Source organism: Neoarius graeffei, chromosome 17, assembly GCF_027579695.1.
Source record: "Neoarius graeffei isolate fNeoGra1 chromosome 17, fNeoGra1.pri, whole genome shotgun sequence".
In the NCBI taxonomy this organism is placed as follows: domain Eukaryota; kingdom Metazoa; phylum Chordata; class Actinopteri; order Siluriformes; family Ariidae; genus Neoarius; species Neoarius graeffei.
The window spans coordinates 68,194,893-68,214,750 of record NC_083585.1 but is presented as its reverse complement, the minus strand read 5'-3'; the positions used below and the strand labels follow the sequence as shown (position 1 = coordinate 68,214,750).

Sequence of the window (19,858 nt, the reverse complement as noted above, 5' to 3'; positions counted from 1 at the left end):
AGTCACCAGTTAACCTAACCTGCATGTCTTTGGACTGTGGGGGAAACCGGAGCACCCGGAGGAAACCCACGCGGACACGGGGAGAACACGCAAACTCCACACAGAAAGGCCCTCGCCGGCCACGGGGCTCGAACCCGGACCTTCTTGCTGTGAGGCGACAGCGCTAACCACTACACCACCGTGCCGCCTTTATAGTAGCATGTTTTAGATTATTATTATTATTATTATTATTATCCGTGTTGACATTATTAAGACATTCACTATTAGCCTCATTAGCAAATTCCAGTCATACAGTCCTGCAAAAGTTTTAGCCCCCATATATATATAATTTTTTTTTCTCACAAACTTTATTATAGATTTCTATTTTATTACTTCTACATTATTGAATCAGTACAAAAATATTTTAGAGTTCCAAATGTTCTTTTTGTTTTTCAGTACAAAATGAAATGTTACGGAAAAGAAAGTTTGTATCTGAGCAGCATATTCCATAAGAAAGCACTTTAAAAGGCAAGGCAAGTTTATTTCTATAGCGCATTTCATACACAGTGGCAGTTCAATGTGCTTTACAGAGGTAAAGGCAAAACAGTAAACAATAGAAAATAAAATTACATAAAATAAAGGGGGAAGAAGAGAGAAAAAATAATAAGAATTAAACAATAGTAGAAATAAAATAATAAAATGAAGTAAAAAACAGCAGAATAAAATAGAATTAAAGTTAAATAAAGTTTAAAACATGCAGAGACTGTAAAAGTTAAGTAAAGTTTAAAACATGTAAAGATGATGATATTTATCAGTTAGCAGAAAGCATCTGAGAACAGCTTGGTCGAAGCTGCCAACAGCAGGAGCATTTTTAATGTCCTCTGGCAGTTGGTTCCATAGCTGTACTGCATAGGAGCTAAAAGCTGCTTCACCACACTTTGTTTTAACAACTGGTTTTAACAGTAAATTTTGCTGCTGCGATCTGGTAGATCTGATTGGGTTAGGCCGCTGCAAAAGAAAAAAAAAACTAATGAAGAAGTGAGTACAGCTCAAACCTACCGGTACAGCTCGAACCTACAGCTCAAACCTACAGCTCAAACCTACTGGTACAGCTCGAACCTACAGCTCAAACCTACAGCTCAAACCTACCGGTACAGCTCAAACCTACCGGTACAGCTCAAACCTACAGCTCAAACCTACCGGTACAGCTCGAACCTACAGCTCAAACCTACCGGTACAGCTCAAACCTACAGCTCAAACCTACAGCTCAAACCTACCGGTACAGCTCAAACCTACAGCTCAAACCTACCGGTACAGCTCGAACCTACAGCTCAAACCTACCGATACAGCTCGAACCTACAGCTCAAACCTACCGGTACAGCTCAAACCTACAGCTCAAACCTACCGGTACAGCTCAAACCTACAGCTCAAACCTACCGGTACAGCTCAAACCTACAGCTCAAACCTACCGGTACAGCTCAAACCTACAGCTCAAACCTACCGATACAGCTCGAACCTACAGCTCAAACCTACCGGTACAGCTCAAACCTACAGCTCAAACCTACAGCTCAAACCTACCGGTACAGCTCGAACCTACAGCGCAAACCTACAGCTCAAACCTACTGGTACAGCTCGAACCTACAGCTCAAACCTACAGCTCAAACCTACCGGTACAGCTCGAACCTACAGCTCAAACCTACCGGTACAGCTCAAACCTACAGCTCAAACCTACCGGTACAGCTCAAACCTACAGCTCAAACCTACCGGTACAGCTCAAACCTACAGCTCAAACCTACCGATACAGCTCGAACCTACAGCTCAAACCTACCGGTACAGCTCAAACCTACAGCTCAAACCTACAGCTCAAACCTACCGGTACAGCTCGAACCTACAGCGCAAACCTACCGGTACAGCTCGAACCTACAGCTCAAACCTACCGGTACAGCTCAAACCTACCGGTACAGCTCAAACCTACAGCTCAAACCTACCGATACAGCTCGAACCTACAGCTCAAACCTACCGGTACAGCTCAAACCTACAGCTCAAACCTACCGGTACAGCTCAAACCTACAGCTCAAACCTACCGGTACAGCTCAAACCTACAGCTCAAACCTACCGGTACAGCTCAAACCTACAGCTCAAACCTACCGGTACAGCTCAAACCTACAGCTCAAACCTACAGCTCAAACCTACAGCTCATTTCCACTTAAAACTGCACTCACTGGACCTGAGATGGATATATATATATATATATATTTTAAACCAAAGTGTCGTCTCACACCAAATACTGACTTTGTTTCATTTGTTACGGCTCACTGATTAGTGTTTATTTTCATTTCATTATTTTTAAGCTATTTTTGGTCGACAGCATTTCTTTACATGTGCTGAAGGCTGTTGCACAGAGCTGTATATCCGGGACACTGAGTAAAATATTTCTCTGTCTGTCACTCGTGAGGAATTCGGTGAGTTGTTTTGATAAGTTTGGGGACCTTTTTTGTTTGAGAATGTGTCGATATAATCAAAAGAAAATCACACATTGGCTTGAAGATATGAAGTTTATCTTCTCGTGTTGAAAGGTCGCGGCTCTGAGTGACATATTTCCCGATATTTCACTCTGATGATGTCACTCCCAGTGTTTTCCCGCTGACTAGATAGACGCGTGTTGTCAAAATGGAGAACCGGTTCAAAATTACAATTATTTTAATTCATTTGCATATTTTTTGTGGATGCGTGTATATAATATAAAGAACATTACACTGTGGTGTGATGAAATGAAGTTTATCTTCTCATGTTGAAAAATATATTCACCACTCGAAGATAAACTTCATCTCTTTGCTCCGCCATGTAATAATATCATTTATATCTTCTATAACCACCTGTGCGTGTTTTTAACATAAGAGGATTTTGTTCCTCCATTTTGTTCAGTAGACAGAGTGAATTATGTTCAGAGTGTATAATGTGTAGTTTTGTATTTTTTTTTAATTTATTATTATTCCTCATTTTATTCTATATCTGAATTTTTTTTAGGTTATGAGGGTTTTTTTTTGGTACCAATAAATTCGCACTGCACTGCTGCTGTAGAACGAAACAAAACCTGTGGCATGTGAAGAGTGAAATCAGTCAGTGGAAGTTTATTACAAACACAGTCTTTGTGTTGATCTTTATAAATATCTCTCTTTCTCCTTACGAAGGATGTGCGCTTTTTTTAACCATACATTCCCCCCCCCCCCCCCCCCCCCCCCCCCCCCCCCCCCCGTTTTCAACATCAGGTACAGATGTTGCATTACTCTGTCAAAGGAAACTAACTAAAAAACTTTGGAGTTGAAATCGGGAGGGAAATGAGAGCAAAGCTAATTTAATGTTCTGAAACGACTGCGAATTTCCCCCATACAGCAGCAAAGTTCAACTCGACACGCTGAGTAATAACACACGCAGAGATTTCATTATATAACACACACTCTCACACACACTCCGAATTTTCCCCCCGTCTCTCTCTGTCTCAATCAGAGTAAAGGAATTATTTACAATTGAATTCAAAACTTAGTGCAGTTTATGTCGCAGGAAAGCAAAACTCAACTGTGGAAAATAAAACCGCTAAAAGAGTAACAGTGAAATTATAGAATAAATACACTAATAGTACACAATACAATTATTTTATATATATACATTTATTTATTTATTTATTTATTTATTTATTTATAGAATATTTCATCCATTTAAAATGCAGCTTTACACTGAAGTAACAAAAAAATCAGAAATAAAGAGACAAAAAAGTCTCTTTGAATAGAAAAATAGTAAAACGGACAAATAATAACAATACAAGTAAATAATTATAATAAAGTGCATCTCATATATTTAAAATGCAGCTGTACACTGAAGTAAAAAGAAATAGTCAAAATAAAAAAATCATAAATTTTTATTTATAGAGAACATCCATTAAAAAGGCAGTTCGTTGTGAAGTAAAATAAAACAACAAAATAATAAAAATACAACAGCAACAATACTACTACTACTACTAATAATAATAATAGTAATGATAAAGTGCATATCATATATTTAAAATGCAGCTGTACACTGAAGTAAAAAGAAATAAAGAAAAGTCAAAATTAAAAAAAAAAATTAATAAAAAAATACTAAAGAATTTATATTTATTTATATAGCAACTATCATCCATAAATTTCAGCTTTACACTGTGATGTAAAAAAACAGAAATAAAGAAAATAAATACCAAATTATAACAAAAATACAAAATTAAAAAAACTACACAATTTATATTAATTTATAATCACATCCTTCATAAATTTAAAATGCAGAAAAAGTAAATTAATCAAAATAAAATCCTAAAAATATTGAAATCTACTCCTGCTGCTCATACTGATGTGTGTCTGACAGGGTGATAAACAACAGAGTGAAACACTGAAGGGGGAAAATATAAAAGGTAAATTGTATAAGTGATAAACGCCTGAGCTTCATGGTGTGAATGAGCTACTTTACACGATGTTTGTGTCACTGTGAGGACGTAAAAAACACACTTTACTTTTTTACTGGAAATAACATTAGTGTATTATATAAAGACTAAAATCATCACAGTGGTGGAATTGTGCTGAAACGTATCTCACACGCGTACGCACACGCAGTTCATGATAAGGGACGCGACCCTGTTACTCAATTAGGGGAGGAGTGAACCTGCTTTTAAACTGTACAGAGATGATGTGTCGGTCGAAACTCCTCACATTTACAGCAGTTTAAACTTCACGTTATTTCTGCTTCAGAATCTTTCAGTTCAGGGGAAATTACCTGTTTTTAAACAAATCCCGAAATAAAGCTTCAGTTACATATTAGTGCACGAAATGTAAAATCTCTCTCTCTCTCTCTCTCTCTCGTAAATCACTTCAGGAGAAATTAAACTCCACATCGAGACTCGGGGAAACATCTTTTACAGGTGTTTTTTTACTTCTTTACTATATTTGGAGATGATGCACCAAGGTTTCATTTCCATTTCTTCATTCAATCATTCATTCATTTATTCGTTCACTTATTTTTCATCCATCCATCCATCCTGAAGGAATCCATATGAACCTGAACTAATTGGTCTCCATACGTCCTCAGAACCAGCTGCTTATAATTGCAGAAACGATCAAGAAGAGAGAGGCTACGCTTTGAGAAGATCTCACATCAAAAGAGACACTGATGAGAATTACAGGATACAGCATAGTGCACAAAGTACCCAAAACCCGATCAGTGAGCATGAGGGAGAATAATGCAGCGTAAACCATTCATCAGCCTCAACGCAAAGGAAGAACATTTACAAAGAAGAAAATGCACAGACAGTAGCTTCTGAAGAACCGTCTTATTCTCAGGTGAATCCAGATGTAACTTGGGTGGATCTGATGCCCAGGGTTCGTGTGGAAAAAGCCAGGAGAAGAAGAAGTCCAACCAGACTGTACTAAAGGTTCTGTAAAGCCCAGAGGAGGCTGGGGCTGTTTCTCCTCCAGTGCTGTTGGTGAGCTGATGTTCACTGATGGCATCAACTCAAGACCTGCAGGAATCAGAGAAGAAATTATTCAAGTGACAGAAGTGGATTTTTCAGCAGGATAATGATCCAAAGCACCAGCCACTTTTGGAAAGAACCCTGACCTGAACCATGAAGAGCATCTGTGGAGAAGAACTGAGCAGATCTTTGATGCTCTGGTGTGGAAGAACTGAAAGTCTTGTTGGTTGAAACTTGGAGGAAACTTCCACCACAACCAGTACAGAAACTGACTGATTTGATTCCCAGATATTGTGCAAAACAAAGAATGGCAAATTAAATAGTAAACCACGTTATCTCTGATCTTTACTGCAGACACCATTGATTTATTATCTAAATACTTTTATCTCTTATTTTTTATGTTTAAAAGTAATCGGGGTTTTGTGTGAAAAGTGTGCTGGTCCTATCATTCTGTGAAATAAATGCCACGTGGCGTGACGTGTTTTGTAATGCAGTGAAATTCACGCACTTCAGTGCAGTGTATGAAGACTCCATTTTGTAGCCGTTGGGAATTCCATGGGTTTAATTCCTGATGTTGCTCCTCATGTTTCATGTTTTGGTGTAAATTTTTTTTTTTTAACGTCCCTCAGCGACGTGTGCATTGAACATTTTAGAGCTTTCATTATGGAGCCGTTTGGTTCCACGACACGTTTTTTGTGTCTCTGATCATTTCAGGGTGGCACGGTGGTGTAGTGGTTAGCGCTGTCGCCTCACAGCAAGAAGGTCCGGGTTCGAGCCCCGTGGCCGGCGAGGGCCTTTCTGTGCGGAGTTTGCATGTTCTCCCCGTGTCCGCGTGGGTTTCCTCCGGGTGCTCCGGTTTCCCCCACAGTCCAAAGACATGCAGGTTAGGTTAACTGGTGACTCTAAATTGAGCGTAGGTGTGAATGTGAGTGTGAATGGTTGTCTGTGTCTATGTGTCAGCCCTGTGATGACCTGGCGACTTGTCCAGGGTGAACCCCGCCTTTCACCCGTAGTCAGCTGGGATAGGCTCCAGCTCGCCTGCGACCCTGTAGAACAGGATAAAGCGGCTACAGATAATGAGATGAGATGAGACTCCAGACTCATGGAAACACCTTTTACATTTTATTGTGTTCTGTAGATTTGGAGCTGAGGCACCTGGGCTTCATTTCATTTATTCATTCAATCATTAAGTTATTGACTTAATTTTAATCTATCTATCTGTCTGTCTGTCTGTCCGATTAAATTTTTGTAATTTGAATAAAAAGTCCGTTAGTGACCTGTCCATTAAAAATTGTACAGCTTTCATTATAGAGCCGTTTTCTTCCATTACACTTTTTGTGTGAGATTGTTTTAGCTCCATTTCAAATAAATAAATAAATAATAAATGACTTTTTTACACTTTTATACACACTGAACTAAAAACATTAAATAACAATACAGAGGACTGAGCTGTGTGTGTTCACCTCGTCACCTACATTTAGGAATGTTTATGATTACTGAAATGTTATAATGATGCCGAGATCGTACGTGCGTGCGTGCGTGGGTGGGCGTGTGAGAGTTCCACACCCCAGAGGTGAAGAACACTTGATATCAGGCAGATATGAGGTGAAGTGTGAGGAAAACAAGAGCTCCTGCTCCTTTCACTCTGACTCACCTTCGAGTGTCTCGTCCTGAGGTTTAACCGCACATCACTCACACTCGGCCTCCATCGCTGCGTGACGCACCATCCGCAGAGCCGCTTTCATTTCTCAAGAAGTGATTTGTGAGACAGACTTTTCACATTGTGTTGAAGAATGGGGGTAAAAGTGGCATTGACACCTCTTTAGTTTTGTTTAATTGAGGGTAATTCCCTGAGCTGAAACGACCTCACACAAAGAACAACGCAAAGTGGAATCACGTGTGCGGCACAAAACGGCTTTGTGTGAAACTCTGATGTCCGACTGACACGTCGTCTCAGGATAGTTTAAAAATGAAGCTAATTTTCCTCGCGAGCTGAACTGATCACATGATCAAACAGGGACAGGAAGCTCACACAGTTCATTTCTCTCTTTCTGCTGTTTTTCCCCATAATCAAAACTTTTTTACGTGTTTTTTTTATTCCGCGGTTCCTCAGTTTAAAAGCAAAACACAGCACTCTGATGTACTTTTTTGAGTTGGAGTTTCTAGGAACTGGTGCAGCTGATCAGATATAAACTCGTTCAGTGTTACTGGAAATTTTTTAATGCTTATTGTTGTTGCTGTTGCTTTGGCGATGACGCTTCAGTGTGGTTTTATATCCTGTGTGTTTAAGGACATTTTCTAAAATTATTAATATCGGACTTTGGGAAGAGCAGCAGACTCTCCAAACACATAAGCGTTTTAGGGACAATTAAAAAAAACACAAAACTTCTTTTAAAAATGTTATTTAATTTTCTTTTATTAGTTTTATTTTATTGCTTTTATTCAGTGCCCTTGGAGTCGGCCCTTTGATGCAGTGCTTCAGGGTGTTTCTGTTTATCTGTCTGCCTGTCTGTCTTTCTAACTGTGTCTCTGTCTGTCTGTCTGTCTGTCTGTCTGTCTGTCTGTCTATCTATCTATCTGTCCGTCTGTGTGTATGTCTATCTATCTGTCTGTCTATCTATCTGTCTATCTACAGTGGTGCTTGAAAGTTTGTGAACCCTTTAGAATTTTCTATATTTCTGCATAAATATGACCTAAAACATCATCAGATTTTCACACAAGTCCTAAAAGTAGATAAAGAGAACCCAGTTAAACAAATGAGACAAAAATATTATACTTGGTCATTTATTTATTGAGGAAAATGATCCAATATTACATATCTGTGAGTGGCAAAAGTATGTGAACCCCTAGGATTAGCAGTTAATTTGAAGGTGAAATTAGAGTCAGATGTTTTCAATCAATGGGATGACAATCAGGTGTGAGTGGGCACCCTGGTTTATTTAAAGAACAGGGATCTATCAAAGTCTGATCTTCACAACACATGTTTGGGGAAGTGTATCATGGCACGAACAAAGGAGATTTCTGAGGACCTCAGAAAAAGCGTTGTTGATGCTCATCAGGCTGGAAAAGGTTACAAAACCATCTCTAAAGAGTTTGGACTCCACCAATCCACAGTCAGACAGATTGTGTACAAAGGAGGAAATTCCAGACCATTGTTACCCTCCCCAGGAGTGGTCGACCAACAAAGATCACTCCAAGAGCAAGGCGTGTAATAGTCAGCGAGGTCACAAAGGACCCCAGGGTAACTTCTAAGCAACTGAAGGTCTCTCTCACTTTGGCTAATGTTAATGTTCATGAGTCCACCATCAGGAGAACACTGAACAACAATGGCGTGCATGGCAGGGTTGCAAGGAGAAAGCCACTGCTCTCCAAAAAGAACATTGCTGCTCGTCTGCAGTTTGCTAAAGATCACGTGGACAAGCCAGAAGGCTATTGGAAAAATGTTTTGTGGATGGATGAGACCAAAATAGAACTTTTTGGTTTAAATGAGAAGCGTTATGTTTGGAGAAAGGAAAACACTACATTCCAGCATAAGAACCTTATCCCATCTGTGAAACATGGTGGTGGTAGTATCATGGTTTGGGCCTGTTTTGCTGCATCTGGGCCAGGACGGCCTGCCATCATTGATGGAACAATAAATTCTGAATTATACCAGCGGATTCTAAAGGAAAATGTCAGAACATCTGTCCATGAACTGAATCTCAAGAGAAGGCGGGTCATGCAGCAAGACAACGACCCTAAGCACGCAAGTCATTCTACCAAAGAATGGTTAAAGAATAAAGTGAATGTTTTGGAATGGCCAAGTCAAAGTCCTGACCTTAATCCAATGGAAATGTTGTGGAAGGACCTGAAGCGAGCAGTTGATGTGAGGAAACCCACCAACATCCCAGAGTTGAAGCTGTTCTGTACGGAGGAACGGGCTAAAATTCCTCCAAGCCGGTGTGCAGGACTGATCAACAGTTACCGCAAACGTTTAGTTGCAGTTATTGCTGCACAAGGGGGTCACACCAGATACTGAAACCAAGGTTCACATACTTTTGCCACTCACAGATATGTAATATTGGATCATTTTCCTCAATAAATAAATGACCAAGTATAATATTTTTGTCTCATTTGTTTAACTGGGTTCTCTTTATCTACTTTTAGGACTTGTGTGAAAATCTGATGACGTTTTAGGTCATATTTATGCAGAAATATAGAAAATTCTAAAGGGTTCACAAACTTTCAAGCACCACTCTGTCTGTCTGTCTGTCTGTCTGTCTGTGTGTGTCTGTCTTCTATCTGTCTGTCTGTGTCTATCTTTCTGTCTATCTGTCTGTGTCTGCCTGTCTATCTTTCTATCTGTGTCTATCTTTCGATCTATCTCTCTGTCTGTCTGTTTCTCTTCATTCTCTTCCTGTCTCTTTAATGCTGTGCTCAGACCAGAAGCAGTGAGAGGGTTAAAGTTCACTGTGCCTCATCAGTGATGCTGTTGAAGTTTGTAGACGCTCAGCAGACGCTACAAGCTCGTTCAGAATTCTTCGGCTTGTAAACTTTATTTAAAGAGCCGCGAATCAGACAGACACATCAACCAGAATCTTTGTGCCCACTGAACACAAGTAGGGTATGAGTTCAGCTCAGGAAATCTTTTAACTCTGAAGGTCAGAAATCGATTGATGAAGGAAAAACCGTTATGGTAGGTGTTTAGAAAGAATATAAACTAACGACATAAACTAATTAAAAACCGTTTGTGTGGTGTGAAGTTTGTGTGGATGCTGAGTGCGACGTCAACATGCTGTTTATTTTTTATGTCCCTCTATGAAAACACCATAAACAATGAGGAAACCCAGCACTGTAATTATTACCGTCTCCTCCACTGTACTTGGGAACGGGTTTGAACAGAACCGAAATATAGACGACGGAGTTCTTGGGGATTCTGTAGACAGGAGCACTTCTAACGTCTGATTGGTTGCCACAGAACTGCATCATCGCTCATTACCATAAAGTTGCTTGAACTTCAACTTTATTCTGATGTCGTCACACTAACTGTCATGCCGCTGCTTTCCACCGAGAGACGCAAGTTCACAGAAAATAAACCACTTCTGGTCATTTTGAGGCTGTTGGTGCATTTGGTGTGAACGTAGAGTAACTGTCTTTCTCTTCGTTTTTGTTTGTTTACCCAACAAAACTCAACAGAGGCATGCGTTTATCTTGTTGTTTTTATGAAAATGTGCTGCAGCTTCAGAAGAAATTAACGACTGCATTAAAAACAGATGTGTATTATATTGTTCCCTCGTTGCCCAGCGACCCTTCTGTTAGAGCTGAGTGATGTGGTGATGTAACATCAATATCGTGATGAATCACGTCACAGTGACTACTTCTGATATAGCCTGGACATTGTGATATCTTTCTATTTCAATTACTTTAAATTACAAACTGACCAGAGGCAGCCGATGAGGGAAAAAAAACATATATACTTTTATAATAAAAATATTTTTCCAGTATTTCTGGCAGCGTGTGAGTAAACCTGTACAACCCCGATTCCAAAAAAGTTGGGACAAAGTACAAATTGTAAATAAAAACGGAATGCAATAATTTACAAATCTCAAAAACTGATATTGTATTCACAATAGAACATAGACAACATATCAAATGTCGAAAGTGAGACATTTTGAAATTTCATGCCAAATATTGGCTCATTTGAAATTTCATGACAGCAACACATCTCAAAAAAGTTGGGACAGGGGCAATAAGAGGCTGGAAAAGTTAAAGGGACAAAAAAGGAACAGCTGGAGGACCAAATTGCAACTCATTAGGTCAATTGGCAATAGGTCATTAACATGACTGGGTATAAAAAGAGCATCTTGGAGTGGCAGCGGCTCTCAGAAGTAAAGATGGGAAGAGGATCACCAATCCCCCTAATTCTGCGCTGACAAATAGTGGAGCAATATCAGAAAGGAGTTCGACAGTGTAAAATTGCAAAGAGTTTGAACATATCATCATCTACAGTGCATAATATCATCAAAAGATTCAGAGAATCTGGAAGAATCTCTGTGCGTAAGGGTCAAGGCCGGAAAACCATACTGGGTGCCCGTGATCTTCGGGCCCTTAGACGGCACTGCATCACATACAGGCATGCTTCTGTATTGGAAATCACAAAATGGGCTCAGGAATATTTCCAGAGAACATTATCTGTGAACACAATTCACCGTGCCATCCGCCGTTGCCAGCTAAAACTCTATAGTTCAAAGAAGAAGCCGTATCTAAACATGATCCAGAAGCGCAGACGTCTTCTCTGGGCCAAGGCTCATTTAAAATGGACTGTGGCAAAGTGGAAAACTGTTCTGTGGTCAGACGAATCAAAATTTGAAGTTCTTTATGGAAATCAGGGACGCCGTGTCATTCGGACTAAAGAGGAGAAGGACGACCCAAGTTGTTATCAGCGCTCAGTTCAGAAGCCTGCATCTCTGATGGTATGGGGTTGCATTAGTGCGTGTGGCATGGGCAGCTTACACATCTGGAAAGACACCATCAATGCTGAAAGGTATATCCAGGTTCTAGAGCAACATATGCTCCCATCCAGACGACGTCTCTTTCAGGGAAGACCTTGCATTTTCCAACATGACAATGCCAAACCACATACTGCATCAATTACAGCATCATGGCTGCGTAGAAGAAGGGTCCGGGTACTGAACTGGCCAGCCTGCAGTCCAGATCTTTCACCCATAGAAAACATTTGGCGCATCATAAAACGGAAGATACGACAAAAAAGACCTAAGACAGTTGAGCAACTAGAATCCTACATTAGACAAGAATGGGTTAACATTCCTATCTCTAAACTTGAGCAACTTGTCTCCTCAGTCCCCAGACGTTTACAGACTGTTGTAAAGAGAAAAGGGGATGTCTCACAGTGGGAAACATGGCCTTGTCCCAACTTTTTTGAGATGTGTTGTTGTCATGAAATTTAAAATCACCTAATTTTTCTCTTTAAATGATACATTTTCTCAGTTTAAACATTTGATATGTCATCTATGTTCTATTCTGAATAAAATATGGAATTTTGAAACTTCCACATCATTGCATTCCGTTTTTATTTACAATTTGTACTTTGTCCCAACTTTTTTGGAATCGGGGTTGTAATTCATGATGCATGTTGTGTATCGTATAAATGTTTATCTTAGTTGTGTTATGAAACGGTAGTCATGTTACAAAAAATCGTTTAATTCTGTTCTAATGTTTCAGTGCAGATAGACAGTGTAGAATTAATTAATCTAGATGTTGCGATGCTTCAGTACAACCTTTATAAACTGTGAGACGCACCAAAATATTCCGAGGAATTACTCATGACCACGCTTTCATTTTTACTGAGTGTCTGATGCAGTTTTGTTCCAGACGAACCAATCCGAACAGGTTATTCTGACATGTCATGATTTGTGTTCTGCTGCTGGTTCCGTTGCTACAGAACATGCTTTTTTAAACAATGTTTGTTTTGTTGAGACGTTTTTGTCAGCGTAACCACACCGGCGCTATTTTTAGCAGCTTGATACAGTGCTGTTTTTGTTTTTCTTTGATGCTTTTGGTGGGTTTCTCTTTGTCTCTTTCTCTTTCTCCTTCACTTGTGGTTTAGAGGTTTTACCAAAGCTTAAAGAAAAACAGCTCTGATACTGCTTGGGACCAACGTGAATAAAATAAAATAAAAAAGAAACATTACCAGACTGACTCAACAAACGGAGGCGTGATGATCTGGGGTTGATGTAGCATTTATACAGGGCATTCCTTCTTTGGGTTATTGTTACAGCTGCGTGGCTGTCATTCCCGTTTTTATGATGATTGAAAGTGTGTTATGTTTCATGAAGGTCCTTCAATATGGTTCCTTTACACGATGCAGTCATTTGGCTGAAAAGCCAGAAGCTGAAGCATCAAAATCAGCTCGTGCTTCATGCCACAGAGCATGCAGTCAGAGACACATAGCACCGGCTGTAGTCCGAGTACAGTATTATCCAGTAACTGTTACCACAGGGGCTCGATCAGCTTACCGGTCATGGTACTACCTCACACCGCTGACCTCGTGGGACCAAACGACCTGCAGGGTGACAGAAAACCGGACCGATGGACGCACAGCAACCCTCGAGTCCTTTATGAAGCTAAATGTGAAGCAGACTGAGACCACTTTGTTTCACAGTGTAGAAATCCGGTGGACCGCAAACCGAACCGCAGTCAGACGGTTCAGCTGGTCCGAGTACGGTTCGCGTGTGGGTTACTTTAGAGGAGTCTGAGTTCAGTTACTGCGTTCACATGTGCACAGAAATGCTGAGTCATGAATCTGAGACAACTGAAACGGAGCAAGTGTGAAAACACCCTAAAAACACACACAGCATGTGCACAGGGGGTTATTCCTCCTCATTTTACTGTTTATAGCTCGCTGGAATATGGCCTGGATGGATGGATGGATGGATGGATGGATGGATGGATGGATGGACAGACAGCTCTATCTGTTGATACTTAGAGAAATAGATAGATAGATAGATAGATAGATAGATAGATAGATAGATAGATAGATAGATAGATAGATAGATAGATGGATGGATGGATGGATGGATGGATGGATGGATGATGGATGGACAGACAGCTCTATCTGTCTATTGATCTATAGATAGAGACAGACTGATGGATAGACAGACAGCTCTATCTGTTGATACTTAGAGACAGATAGATAGATAGATAGATAGATAGATAGATAGATAGATAGATAGATAGATAGATAGATAGATAGATGGATGGACAGACAGCTCTATCTGTTGATACTTAGAGACATAGATAGGTAGATGGATGGATGGATGGATGGATGGATGGATGGATGGATGGATGGATGGACAGACAGTTCTATCTGTTGATACTTAGAGAAATAGATAGATAGATAGATGGATAGATGGATAGATGGATGGATGGATGGATGGACAGACAGCTCTATCTGTCTATTGATCTATAGATAGAGACAGACTGATGGATAGACAGACAGCTCTATCTGTTGATACTTAGAGACATAGATAGATAGATAGATAGATAGATAGATAGATAGATAGATAGATAGATAGATAGATAGATAGATAGATGGACAGACAGCTCTATCTGTTGATACTTAGAGACATAGATAGGTAGATGGATGGATGGATGGATGGATGGATGGATGGACAGACAGCTCTATCTGTTGATACTTAGATAGATAGATAGATAGATAGATAGATAGATAGATAGATAGATAGATAGATAGATGGATGGATGGATGGACGGACAGCTCTATCTGTTGATACTTAGAGAAATAGATAGATAGATAGATAGATAGATAGATAGATAGATAGATAGATAGATAGATAGATAGATAGATAGATAGATGGATGGATGGATGGATGGATGGATAGACAGACAGCTCTATCTGTCTATTGATCTATAGATAGAGACAGACTGATGGATAGACAGACAGCTCTATCTGTTGATACTTAGAGACAGACAGACAGATAGATAGATAGATAGATAGATAGATAGATAGATAGATAGATAGATAGATAGATAGATAGATGGATGGATGGATGGATGGATGGATGGATGGATGGACAGCTCTATCTGTTGATACTTAGAGACATAGATAGGTAGATGGATGGATGGATGGATGGATGGACAGACAGCTCTATCTGTTGATACTTAGAGAAATAGATAGATAGATAGATAGATAGATAGATAGATAGATAGATAGATAGATAGATAGATAGATAGATAGATGGACGGACAGCTCTATCTGTTGATACTTAGAGAAATAGATAGATAGATAGATAGATAGATAGATAGATAGATAGATAGATAGATAGATAGATAGATAGATAGATGGATGGATGGATGGATGGATAGACAGACAACTCTATCTGTCTATTGATCTATAGATAGATAGAGACAGACTGATGGATAGACAGACAGCTCTATCTGTTGATACTTAGAGACATAGATAGATAGATAGATAGATAGATAGATAGATAGATAGATAGATAGATAGATAGATAGACGGACAGACGGACGGATGGACGGACGGACGGACAGACAACTCTATCTGTCTATTGATCTATAGATAGATAGAGACAGACTGATGGATAGACAGACAGACAGATAGATGGATAGATAGATCGAGACAGACAGATGGATAGTGAGTGTTGTTTTTTATGGGGTATATTCATTAACTCTTCGTGCTTGGCCCCCATAATCGCTGCTTACAGAGTGAACACAGTCCTGTTCTTCATTATATATTCATTACTTTATTAGAACTTTGTTATTTTTCCATAAATTATCATTTTTATATTACATTTCTTCAACATTTTAATTACTAAAATGTCATACATGACCCATTGATTTATTTTTTCTTCTATTCTTTCTTTCTTTCTTTCTTTCTTTCTTTCTTTCTTTCTTTCTTTCTTTCTTTCGTCCTCTCCCTTGTTTTTCTTGATCCTCTTCTTTAAACCCATGTGTGTTTCTGTCTGGTGTTTCTTTAGTCAAAAATACTTTAATGTACCTTTTTTAAATGGCTTTAAATAACACACTGCGCTGCCCGTGTCTTGGCTTGCTTGTGTAATTCTGTTTCAGGGTTTTGTAACAGGACTGCATAAATGTACTTTATTATTATTATTATTATTATTATTATTCCTTTAAAAGCCTGTCTCTGAAGAGAGAATGCACCCGATTGGGCCTTTCCCCCTTTTTTCAGAACCCTGAGAGATTTTCCTGATACACAAAAGCCATTTGTTCTTTTCACCTTAATGTTCTCGACACTCTGAGAACATCCATCCATTTAGAAGGACTATGAATTACGGTTGCCAGGCAACGGGATGGAGAGATTGTAGTTGTGGTGGAGAATGGAAGAGCGAGCTGATGGAATTAATTTTTTGCTCAGCATTCGCCTGTTGGAGCTGCACAATTCAGGATAAGACTCTCAGGTCTCTGCTTTATTTCGCTTTATTTTCACTTCCTGTGTGTTTTATGACTGTAGTTTTATTACCTGGGTTTCATTTAAGATACAACATGAAAATATTAATTAAAAATAATAAAATTGGGCATAAATCATGATAATTGACTTGGAAAGACGGGCGTGTCTTTGTGGAACAGATGGGTGTGTCTTTGAATTAGACAAAATGGGCATGTCCTTGATTTAGACAGAGGGGCGTGGCTTTGATTAAAAAAGACCTCAGCTTGTCATGTTACTGATAAACCACAAAAAAGCGTAAACTCCTGTGTCCTGAAGATGTTGAAAAACTGAGTTCCAGCTTCACCTCTGACTGATACACAGTGCTGACACTGGAGACTCCTTCCATAAATGTTATACAAACAACTTACATCAGGAAAAGTTCAGCATGTCAACTATTTTTAAAAATCTATTTATTATTTCTAGAGCGTCCACTGCAAATGTGCCTGTGAATGAACTGTTACTATGGAAACGATAATGTATTACAGCCCCAAATCAGAGAAAGTTGGGACGGTGTGGAAAATGCAAATAAAAAAGAAAGCAGTGATTTCTAAATGGATTTTGACTTGTATTTCACTGCAGACAGAATGAACCCAAGATATTTCATGTTTTGTTGGTCAACTTCATTTTATTTGTTAATATCCATCCATTCCTGAGTTTCACTCCTGCAACACATTCTAATAAAATTGTGACGGGGAAATTTAAGGCGAGTAATGAGGTAAAACAATTCAATAATGATGTGATGTGAAACAGGTGACTCATCTCATCTCATTATCTCTAGCCGCTTTATCCTGTTCTACAGGGTCGCAGGCGAGCTGGAGCCTATCCCAGCTGACTACGGGCGAAAGGCGGGGTTCACCCTGGACAAGTCGCCAGGTCATCACAGGGCTGACACATAGACACAGACAACCATTCACACTCACATTCACACCTACGCTCAATTTAGAGTCACCAGTTAACCTAACCTGCATGTCTTTGGACTGTGGGGGAAACCGGAGCACCCGGAGGAAACCCACGCGGACACGGGGAGAACATGCAAACTCCACACAGAAAGGCCCTCGCCGGCCCCGGGGCTCGAACCCGGACCTTCTTGCTGTGAGGCGACAGCGCTAACCACTACACCACCGTGCCGCCCTGAAACAGGTGACTGTAATCATGATTTAGTACAAAATCAGTCTTCAGAAAAGGCCGAGTGTTTGAGGAGTAAAGATGGGCCGAGGATCTCTAGTTTATCAACAAATGCATGAGAAAATTATTGAAATGCTTAAAAGCAATGTTCCTCAAAGAAAGATAGGAAGGGATTTGGATATTTCACCCTCTATGGTGCTGAATATCATTAAACCATTCAAGGAATCTGGAGGAGTTTCAGTGTGTAAAGGGCTCAAGCCTAATCTGAACCCCCGTGATCTCTGATCCCTCAGAAGGCATCAAGAACCCTCATTCATCTACAGCTGATAGAACCACATGGGCTCGGGATTACTTTGGTAAACCTTTATCAAGCTACAATACGGAGTTACATCCACAAACACCAGTTAAAACTTTACTGTGTAAAAAAGAAGCCTTATGTTAACGGTGTCCAGAAGTAGTGCTGTTGACTTGTCTGGGTTCGGAGGCGTCTGGGACGGACCATCACACAGTGGGAGTGGGCATTGTGGTCAGATGGATCATTATTCCAGGTCCCTCTTTGTTGGAAGAAATGGACGCCATGTGCTCTGAAGACGAAAAAGACCATCCAGACTGTTAGCAGGAACAAGTCCAAAAGCCAGGGTGTGCCATGGTATGGTGTTGGGTCAGCGCCCTTGGGAAAGGTAACTTACACTTCTGTGATGGAGCATTAATGCAGAAAAGTACACTGAGATTTTGGAGCAACATCTGCTGCCTTCAGGACGACGTCTTTTCCAGGGAGATTTCAACAAGACAACGCAAAACCACATTCTGTACACGTTACAAAGGCGTGGCTGTGGAAGAAGAGGGCGTGTCCCCTCTGTCCCCAATAGAGAATGTGTGGAGAATTTAGAAATGAAAAATATGACACTGACGACCCCAAACTGTTCCACACCTTATGACCTGTTTACAGGAAGAACGGGACAAAAATAACACCTGAACACTTCATCACTTGGAGTCTTCAGTCCATAAACATCTTTTAAGTGTTGGGAAGGAACGGGAACGTTATAAAGTGGGAAATGATTTATTGTTTCAAGTTTTTTGAAATACACAATAACATTCTTGAGGTTAAACATCCAATAATGTGCTGTTGTATTGTTTTGAGTGCAATACAGGCCAAAGATTATTTACAAATCGTTTTCAGTTTTAATTTCCATTTCTACATACCGTTCCAACTGTTTCTGATTTGAAGTTGTACAGCGAGCGTGTTGTTCTGATTAGTGTTCTCTGTGGTGGTTTTTTCATGCTCACTGTATTTTTTAAAAAAAAGGCCATGAGACAGAACAAGAGTGGTCTCTCTCTCTTTCTCTCTCGCACAGTTTCACACCGTGAGGAAATAGAAAGTCGACCTTTATCTCTGTGTGTGGTTTGAGAGCGTTAACCATACTCAGGCTACAGTTTACCTAAAAACACAATAATTGCTCTGGAAAGTGGCGTTTTTGCACAGTTTTTAATTCTGAAATCTACAGCTGAGGTTTTGGACGATGGATTAAGGATTAAAAGCTCGTGGTGTTGTTTACCCGTGACGTTCGTGGGCACGGTTTGTCGCTGCGGGTTTGGGACTTGAAGCGCACTCTTGTTCGTTACGCGGCTTATCACTGAGCTGAGCTTCTATTACTCGCCGCAAAAACAATCGGCGCCAGCACTTAAGCTATTTATACTGCTTTAATGGAAACAGAAGGATGTGAGAGTGGCCCTGAAGTGACACTCACATTACTCTCCTTCTTTTAGAATGTCATCGGATAAAGCCCATGGAAGGAAAAAAACCCTCAGCCTCTGTTCTCTCTCTCTCTCTCTGTAATTATGATTTGTCTCAGTGATTTAGAAGAAATTGATATGAAATGGAAATGACCTCAGTGCTACGGGTCAGTGCGGGGGATGGGGGGTGGAGAGGGGTATTTGGGGGTATTTTGTTCATTAAAATATTTAAAAGTGCAGAACAGGCAGCCTTTAGGGCAGTTGTGTGTGTGACCTCGTCACATGACCTCTATTCACTTTTTTCCAGCTTTTGTGTCGTGTGCGGTGGAGGTTAATGTCACGCTCCGATGATAAATACCATCATGGCCTCACTTTGACACACACACACACACACACGCACGATTCAATGTGGATCATTTTCTCACATTCAGTAAGCGCCACGACTTTCTTCATTTCATTACACAGAATTAACTGTTATAGTACTCCGACTCATAATAATACATTATTGACTGATGTACTAATCCACAGAGCAGATTTATGTTTTT

The 19,858-nt window shown here is 40.0% G+C and overlaps 2 protein-coding genes across 3 annotated transcripts in view; both read left to right on the top strand.

Moving 5' to 3' along the window:
* LOC132864475 (NLR family CARD domain-containing protein 3-like) overlaps positions 1-19,858 on the top strand; it is a 1,256,659-nt gene that overhangs the window by 724,883 nt on the left and 511,918 nt on the right. The window lies entirely within an intron of this gene.
* Positions 1-19,858, top strand: part of tox (thymocyte selection-associated high mobility group box) — a 66,841-nt gene that overhangs the window by 11,836 nt on the left and 35,147 nt on the right. The gene's annotated exons all lie outside the window — the stretch shown is intronic.